The 8,977-nt window shown below is 36.3% G+C and overlaps 1 pseudogene; it reads right to left on the bottom strand.

The window, feature by feature from the left end:
* Window positions 1-3,357: 3,357 nt before the first annotated feature.
* Window positions 3,358-4,572, bottom strand: LOC102264720 (olfactory receptor 4A47-like; annotated as a pseudogene).
* Between the last annotated feature and the right edge of the window lie 4,405 nt (window positions 4,573-8,977).

The raw sequence follows: 8,977 nt of genomic DNA on the forward strand, positions 1-8,977 counted from the left end.
TTCAACAAATATTGAGTACCGCCTGTGGGCCAGGCATTGTTTAAGTCTCAGGATGAATCAATGAAGAAAGTAGACGTTAAAAAAGAAAAAAAGAAGAAGAAGAAGAAGAAAGAAGGAGAAAGAAGGAACAAAAACCCAAACTCTTTATTTTGGAGTTTCAAACTCAGATTTTAGAAGCAAGTTATCAAACACTTTTGAAGGATTTTGTGCTCATCTGGACTACTTCAGATTGTCTGGTTTTGCAAAGGAAAGATGGGATTTTACAGTACGAAACTTCCTTGCCTACAAAGCAATGAAAATTTGCACTACAGATTGGAGTTAAGCTCCACCTTGCAAACAGAGGTACCAAAGTTACTGATGAAATACTGAGTGGGATGGGTTTACCCTCAAAGTGACAGGGAATAATTTATGCTACATGGGACAATGATGTCTTAAATAGAAATTGCAATGAGTCGTAATAAAACAGATTGGTGCAAACGTGACTGCGGTTTCAGACTGTGACTATTAAATTAACATATTAATAAGTAGGCTCAAATATCCTTATTAATCAAAATAGGAATCATTGCAATCAACACATTTTTGCCAACGAGAAATATGCTTGTTTATTGTCGTATGTAAAAATCCAAGCTTGGGGAGTCCATAAACTCTTGGAAAGCATTTTCTGCCTCCTGCTGGTTGTGGAAGTGTTTTCCCTGAAAAAGTTGTTGATATGCTTGTAGTAGTGGTAGTCAATTGGCGAAAGGTCAGGTTGAACATGGCAGATGATGCAAAACTTAGTAGACCCATTTGTTCAACTTTTGAAGAACTGTATGTGTGAGGTGCAGTTGATAATTATCCTGAAGAAGAATTAGGCCCCTTCTGTTGACTAATACTGGCTGCAGGCATTGCAGTTTTGGAGGCATCACATTGATTTGCTGGGACTTCCCTGGTGGCTCAGACAGTAAAGAATCTGCCTGCAATGCAGAAGACCCAGGTTCAATCCTTGGTTGGGAAGATCCCCTGGAGAAGGGAATGTTAACCCACTCCAGTATTCTTGCCTGGAGAATCCCATGGACAGAGGAGCCTAGCAGGCTACAGTCCATAGGATTGCAAAGAGTCTGACATGACTGAGCAACTTTCATTTAATTTCATTTCACTTTACTTCATTGATTTGCTGAGCATACTTCTCAGATGTAATGATTTCACTGGAATTCAGAAAGCTGTAGTGGATCAGACCAGCAGCAGACCACCAAACAGTGACCATGACCTTTTTTTTTTTGGTGCATGTTTGGCTTTGGGAAGTGCTTTGGAACTTCTCTTTAGTCCAATTTCACCTTTCCAATTTGCTTTAAACACTGAATGACCATTCAGTGTTTGACTTTGAGTTCTTCAGCAAATTATCATGTAATTATAAGAGGATCAGCTTCGATGATTGCTTTCAATTGGTCTTTGTCAACTTCCAATGGTCAGCCACTAAGCTTCTCATCTTCAAGACTTTCATCTCCTTTGCAAAACTTCTTGAACCACCACTGCACTCCACTGCACCGGAACTGTTTGTTAGTAGTTCCTGGGCCAGATGCATTGTTGAATTGTGAATAGTCTCTGCTGCTTTAACACCCATTTTGAACTCGAATAATAAAATTGCTTGAATTTGCTTTTTTTTTTTTTTTAATTTTATTTTTTTAAACTTTACATAATTCATTAGTTTTCCTAAATATCAAAATCTAAAATGTACAGGTATACATGTGAATTTGCTTTTTGTCTAACATCATTTCCCTAGTCTAAAATATAAAATACAGAGCAAGTAATAGGTCATTAGCCAAAAACATAAAGTGAAAAATGTGCATTAAAATGATGTATATAATTTAACCACATTTAAGAATGTACTCCAATATCAAATGGCAAATGTTAACAATGCAGATACCACAATTACTTTTGAATTAACCTAATAAATATGTTTGTATTTCCACCCCCCTCCCCCAAATCTCTAGAACTGCATCTAACAAGGTTTTTGAGTTTTGTTAATGAGTCTGTTTTTTGTATGCTTTTAGTTTGGTTGGGGGAGGGTTTGCTCTATCTGTGGCTTGTAGAATCCTAATTCCCTGAAAAGAGACTGAGCGCAGGCCCTCAACAATATTTGCACAAATCAAAAACATATTTGTTGGAAAAGTATTTACCATAAAAAAGTTTATGAACCACATGAAGAGGAAACAACATACTAATTTTATATTTATAAGGAGTATTGTGCAGGATGAGAAAATTTAAAAGATATATATGGATTGATATGGAGATATTTTTAAGATGTTGCATACTAAAAGTAAGTGCTATGTACATAAAAAAGAACAAACATACATATGGCATATACATTTGCATTTACATAGATTATTCTCAGATGAAAATGAAGAAACAAATTTGGGCCAGTCTCTGAGTATGAGGCCTAGAAAATGCTGAAGGAAAATAGGAAATTTATTCAACACTGCATCCCATATAGTTTGGATTTCATTTATGCTCTTATTATTATCTATTTTACTACATTTTCTTATAAATAGTAAAAATATTAAAGTAAAAATGTTTATTTTTGTATAATACAACTGAAATATAGTAAAGAAGGAAACCTATATAGAATTAAATATTTTAAATAACATAAATAAAAAAGTTCACTTAAATGACAATAATCTAAATAAAAGATTATTAAATTTAGAAATTTAAATTCCAGTCCATTCTAAAGGAGATCAGCCCTGGGTGTTCTTTAAAAGGAATGATGCTAAAGCTGAAACTCCAGTACTTTGGCCACCTCATGCAGAGTTGACTCATTGGGAAAGATTCTGATGCTGGGAGGGATTGGGGGCAGGAGGAAAAGGGGACGACAGAGGATGAGATGGCTGGATGGCATCACCGACTCGATGGATGTGAGTTTGAGTGAACTTCCGGAGTTGGTGATGGACAGGGAGGCCTGGCATGCTGTGATTCACGGGGTCGCAAACATTCAGACATGACCGAGTGACTGAACTGAACTGAAATAAAAATTGCACTGTCTTAAAAAGTATAAAAGATATAGATACATGAACTGATTAAAAATCAGTATAAATATATAACATTTTCCTCATAAATCATTTATTTCATATTAATGCTTTGCTGTATAAGCATTAGAATTTTCTAGGTATATTGACAGGCAAGAATTATGGAACTTACATTGTAGCATGGAACAAATTGTTATGAATAGCACAGTTGTATGATTATATTATTTAATGATAGTTACCATAATTTTCTAGAAGAAAGAGAAATCAGAGTCAAATTTAAAATAGTTTCTGCATTCAGAGGAAATGGAACCTGATGTCAAATAACTCTCTTCATGATGGATGATGCATTAATGATGCATTAATTAATATGAGATACAATGTTTCTTCTCCAGAGCATCTTCATAGCATAAGTCAACTCAGAATTTGTTAGACTGTAAATTAATGGGTTCATCATGGGCATTATGATTGTATAAAACACACTCAGTAGTGTATCAATGGGGAATGTTTTAGCAGGTCTTGATGCTGCTGCTGCTAAGTCACTTCGGTCGTGTCCGACTCTGTGCGACCCCAGAGATGGCAGCCCACCAGGCTCCCCCGTCCCTGGGATTCTCCAGGCAAGAACACTGGAGTGGGTTGCCATTTACTTCTCCAATGCATGAAAGTGAAAAGTGAAAGTGAAGTCGCTTAGTCATGTCCAACTCTTAACGACCCCATGGACTGTAGCCCACCAGGCTCCTCCGTCCATGGGATTTTCCAGGCAGAGTACTGGAATGGGGTGCCATTGCCTAGCAGGTCTTACATACATGAAAATACAGGAAACAAAGAAGCAGACAACCACAGTGATGTGGGAACCACATGTCTGAAGGGATTTCTGCCTCCCTTTCTGACTCAGGTTCTTCAGATAGAGCAGGATGACTCCATAGGAGACGAGTAAGAGCAAAAACCCAAGAGTGCAAATCAGTCCTCCATTGAATGCAACTAAAAGGTCACTGACATAGGTGTCAGTGCAGACGAGTTTCAATAATGGGTACCTGTCACGCATATAGTGATCAATGATATTGGGACCACAGAATGGGAGCCCATAAACAGTACAAAGTTGAATTACTGAGTGTAGACAACCTCCAACCCAGGACACCACCAGCAGCACAACACATAGCCTTTGCCTCATGATCACCAAATAATGCAAGAGCTTGCAGATGGCCACATAGCAGTCATAGGCCATCACCAGTAGAAGGAAGACCCCTGATCCAGCAAAAATGTGCTCTGCAAACAGCTGAGTCATGCAAGATTTAAAAGATATGTTCCCCCCACTCCCACAAAGAACAAGTCTGAAATCAATCTGGGGGTAGTAGAAGAAGAATAAGTGACATCCATAAACGCTAAGCTAGCAAGAAAAAAAGTACATTGGTGAGTTCAGAGTCTTACTGACAGTTACAGTAATGATAATGAGAAAGTTGCCCAGTACAGTCAAAATGTAAAAGACCAGGAACATGACAAAAAGTACTTTTTGCTCCTTTGGATTCTTTTTGAGGCCTGAGAGGACAAAGTAAGATAAATTGTTCCTTGGTTCCATCTAGTTCTTACAAGAGCTGAATTCACATATAAGAAGCAGTTTACCTACAAAACAAGGGAGTAAAGAATTAAATGTTTAAATTTTCATTTATCCATTCATTAGAAGAATGTGAATGGAGTATCTTTTGGGTCCAATGTGCCATGGATATTTTAATTACCAGCTTGAATAAGCCATAGAACACTACCCTCAATACTATGACACATAATGAGGAATCAATTCCAGCCATTAACTGAATATTCACAAAGTGCTAACAGTCATATCACAGGTGTATATCAAACTGGAAGCAGAGAAGACTTCCCAAAGGAAGCAATGCTTCAGCTGTTGTTGCTGTTGTTTTTAATGAGAGAATAAAAAAAAAATTTTTTTTAAAGGGAAGAGAATTCCATGAAAAGAAGCACCATTTATAAAGTCACAAATGTGTAATACCTGTGACTCTCTTAAGGTAATTTACATAATCAATGTGAGTTGACTAAACTATGAGTAGATCGCTGTCTTGAATTGTCTCAGACCTCATTGATACATCTTAGGTCTTTAGGTGGATATTTACCTTTTCCTGACCAGTAAATGCTGCAGCAGTCTAATTTTATGTCTCCAGCCCCTCTCTCTCCCTTAGTTTTCAAATTTATATATGCAACACCTCTAGTTTTTGACATCCAGTTGATTGACAATTGAGTATTTATAAAATTAGCTTTTAACTTTTCCATAAAAACAGAAGCAGTTCCTATACAAAATTTAAAGAAGCATTCTTTATTTGTCTCATTAAATACTATCATTTTCTATGCTATTGTCCTGACAAAAAAATTGCAGTCCTCTGCACTTGATACTCTCATAAAACTTTGTTAAATCCTGTTGACTCTACTTTCAAAATATATCACTAATTTTTCATTCCCTTCTTAATTTCTTCCTGTTCTACTGCAGTACCCTCCTACCAAGTTTTTTTTGTGTGTTTATTCTCTAAAAATTGGTTCTCCTAAAGCAGCTCAAATTTGTCTTTTCAGTTTTATTCCGATGATGTCACTGTATTGCTCAAAACTGCTACAGTATATTCCAATCATGCACTCCACTCATAGTCTAATGTATCATATTTAATATTTACAATAACAAGAAATGCGATTGCCATTTTATACTTGAGGAATTTAACACTCAGAACATATCATTCATTTCCCCAAAATCACACATTTCTAAGTGATATATCTAGAACTGAATTTAAGTTTGTTTGACTTCAAAGTAATTTAATTTCTTACATAAAGAAAGTCATACAACTGTGAGCCTTGTTCTAATTATTTTCTTTTAGTCTTACCTTGTGGATGTTTGTTCAGAATCTAAGGATGATTTGAAGTTACTCATAAACACTTGAAATTATTTTCCATCCAGTTTGATGACAGAGGCCAAATTCTGCCTTATTGCTTCAGTTTATTTCATCTGTCAGTCTGTCCTTTTTCTCCACTGAGTCTTCTGATTATTCAGAAGTTCATGTTTATATAAAATATAGATTATTTCAAAGGAGTTCCATGGCATACAGGGAAAAAAAAGTTTATCATATCAGGAAATGTATCAAAATGACCAGCAAATCCGCCATATTCATAGAAACATAGATAGATATCAACTAGCCATTTCCTAGGGAAGTTTTTCACAACTTATTCCCTACTAACATCAAAATGAAAAATAGAATTTGAATGTTTAGCTCTTGTCACACTCACATTAACATGGACAGACTAATTGATTTCAGATTTTGAAATATTTTGCTGAAATTTTTTGTCATGCTTTAAACGTAAGAAATGACCTCCTGAAAAATGTATTACAGTCACTGAGTGGATAGCATCTTCTCCCTGTTAAGGGTGAGATTATGGGACATTTCATCCCTTCCAGTTGAATTTATCATGGAGTATTCAAACTGGAATGCATCTAAGACTGATTCTTGCTTTAGTTAATACACTGGAATTTTCCACAAAGTTTTAAAAGAACATCTAAAGTTAAAGATATTATTAGACCAAATTTCATTTTAAACATCATAATGATGCAACATAATTATGGAAAAATAACTTTAGAATCTTTATGGTACTACAGTCAATCAAGAATAAAAAGTCAACCCAATGTTTTTGTCCCAGTGAACTTATTTGTTATATATTTCCCGCACCTGGTGTAGGAAGATTTTCCATTCTTTTAATTACTACTCAATATTCTCAGCTTGGCAATAAGTAGTTCATGATCTGAGTAACAGTCAGCTTCCAGTCTTGATTTTGCTGACTGTATAGAGCAAAAAAAAATCTTAAATTAAAAATAAATTTAAATTAAATTTTAATTTTAATTAAAAAATTATTAAATAGAAGAAAGTATACCTGTGGCAGATTCATGTTCATATATGGCAAAACCAATACAATATTGTAAAGTTAAAAAATAAAAAAATTAATTTAATTAAAAAAAAAAAAAGAAAGTAGAGAAAACCACAGGATCATTCAGGTATGATCTAAATCAAATCCCTTATGATTGTATAGTGGAAGTGACAAATAGATTCAAAGGATTAGATCTGATAGACAGAATGCCTGAAGAATTATGGACAGAGGTTCATGACATTGTATAGGAGGCAGTGACCAAGATCATCCCCCCAAAAAAGAAATGCAAAAAAAGGAAAAATTGTTGCCTAAGGAGACCTTACAAATAACTGAGAAAATAAAAGAAGCTAAAGGCAAAGGAGAAAAGGAAAGATATACCTATTTGAATGCGGAGTTCCAAAGGATAGCAAGGAGAGATAACAAAGCCTTCCTCAGTAATGAATGCAAAGAAATAGAGGAAAATAATAGAATGGGAAAGACTAGAGATCTCTTCAAGAAAATTAGAGACACCAAGGGAATATTTCATGCAAAGATGGTCACAATAAAAGACAGAAATGTTATAGACCTAACAGAGTCAAAAGATATTAGGAAGAGGTGGCAAGAATACACAGAAGAACTATACACAAACGATCTTCATGACCCAGATAATCATGATGGTGTGATCACTCACCTAGAGCCAGACATCCTGGAATGCGAAGTCAAGCAGCACTATGGACAAAGCTAGTGAGGCGATGGAATTCCAGTTGAGCTATTTCAAATCCAAAAAGATGACTCTGTTAAAGTGCTGGACTCATATGCCAGCGATTTGGACAACTCAGCAGTTGCCACAGGACTGGAAAATGTCCATTTTCATTCCAACCCCAAATAAGGGCAATGCCAAAGAATATTCAAACTACCGCTCAATCACATTCATCTCACAACCTAGCAAAGCCATGCTCAAAATTCTCCAGGCCAGGCTTCCACAGTATGTGAACTGAAAACTTTCAGATGTTCAAACTGGATTTAGAAAAGACAGAGGAACAAGAGGTCAAATTGCCAACATGTGTTGAACCCTCGAAAAAGCAAGAGAGTTCCAGAAAAAAAATCTACTTCTGCTTTATTGACTATGCCAAAGTCTTTGACTGTGTGGATCACAACAAACTGTGAAAAATTCTTAACAGATGGGAATACCAGACCACCATATGGATCTCCTGAGAAATCTGTATGCACGTCAAGAAGCAACAGTTGGAATTGGACATGGAACAATGGACTGGGTTAAATTGCAAAAGGAGTTAGTCAAGGCTATATATTTTCACCGTTTATTTAACTTAAATGCAGAGTACAACATATGAAATGCTGGGCTTGATGAAGAACAGGTTGGAATTAAGATTGCTGGGAGAAATATCAATAACCTCAGATATGCAGATGACACCAACCTTATGGCAGAAAGCAAAGAACAAAAGAGCTTCTTGATGATAATGAAAGAGAAAAGGGAAAAGCTGGCTATAGCTCAACATTCAAAATACAAAGGTCGTGGCATTTGGTCCCATCAGTTCATGGCAAATATATTGGGAAAGAATGGAAACAGTGACATATCTTATTTTATTGGGCTCCAAAATCACTGCAAATGGTGGCTGCAGCCATGAAATCAAAAGACACTTGCTCCTTGGGAGAAAAACTATGACAAACCGAGACAGCATATTAAAAAGGAAAGACATTACTTTACCAACAAAGGTCCATCTAGTCAAAGCTATGGCTTTTCAAATGGTCATGTATGGATGTGAGAGTTGGACTATAAAGAAAGCTGAGAGCAGAAGAATTGATGCTTTTGAACTGTGTTGTTGGAGAAGACTCTTGAGAGTCCCTTGGACTGCACAGAGATCCAACCAGTACAGTTCAGTCGCTCAGTTGAGTCCTACTCTTTGCAACCCCATGAATTGCAGCACGCCAGGCCTCCCTGTCCATCACCAACTCCTGGAGCTCACTCAGACTCATGTCCATCGAGTCAGTGATGCCATCCAGCCATCTCATCCTCTGTCGTCCCATTCTACTCCTGCCCCCAATCCCTCCCAACATCAGAGTGTTTTCCAATG

This window comes from Bos mutus, unplaced genomic scaffold, assembly GCF_027580195.1.
Source record: "Bos mutus isolate GX-2022 unplaced genomic scaffold, NWIPB_WYAK_1.1 CTG206, whole genome shotgun sequence".
NCBI classification, from domain to species: Eukaryota; Metazoa; Chordata; class Mammalia; order Artiodactyla; family Bovidae; genus Bos; species Bos mutus.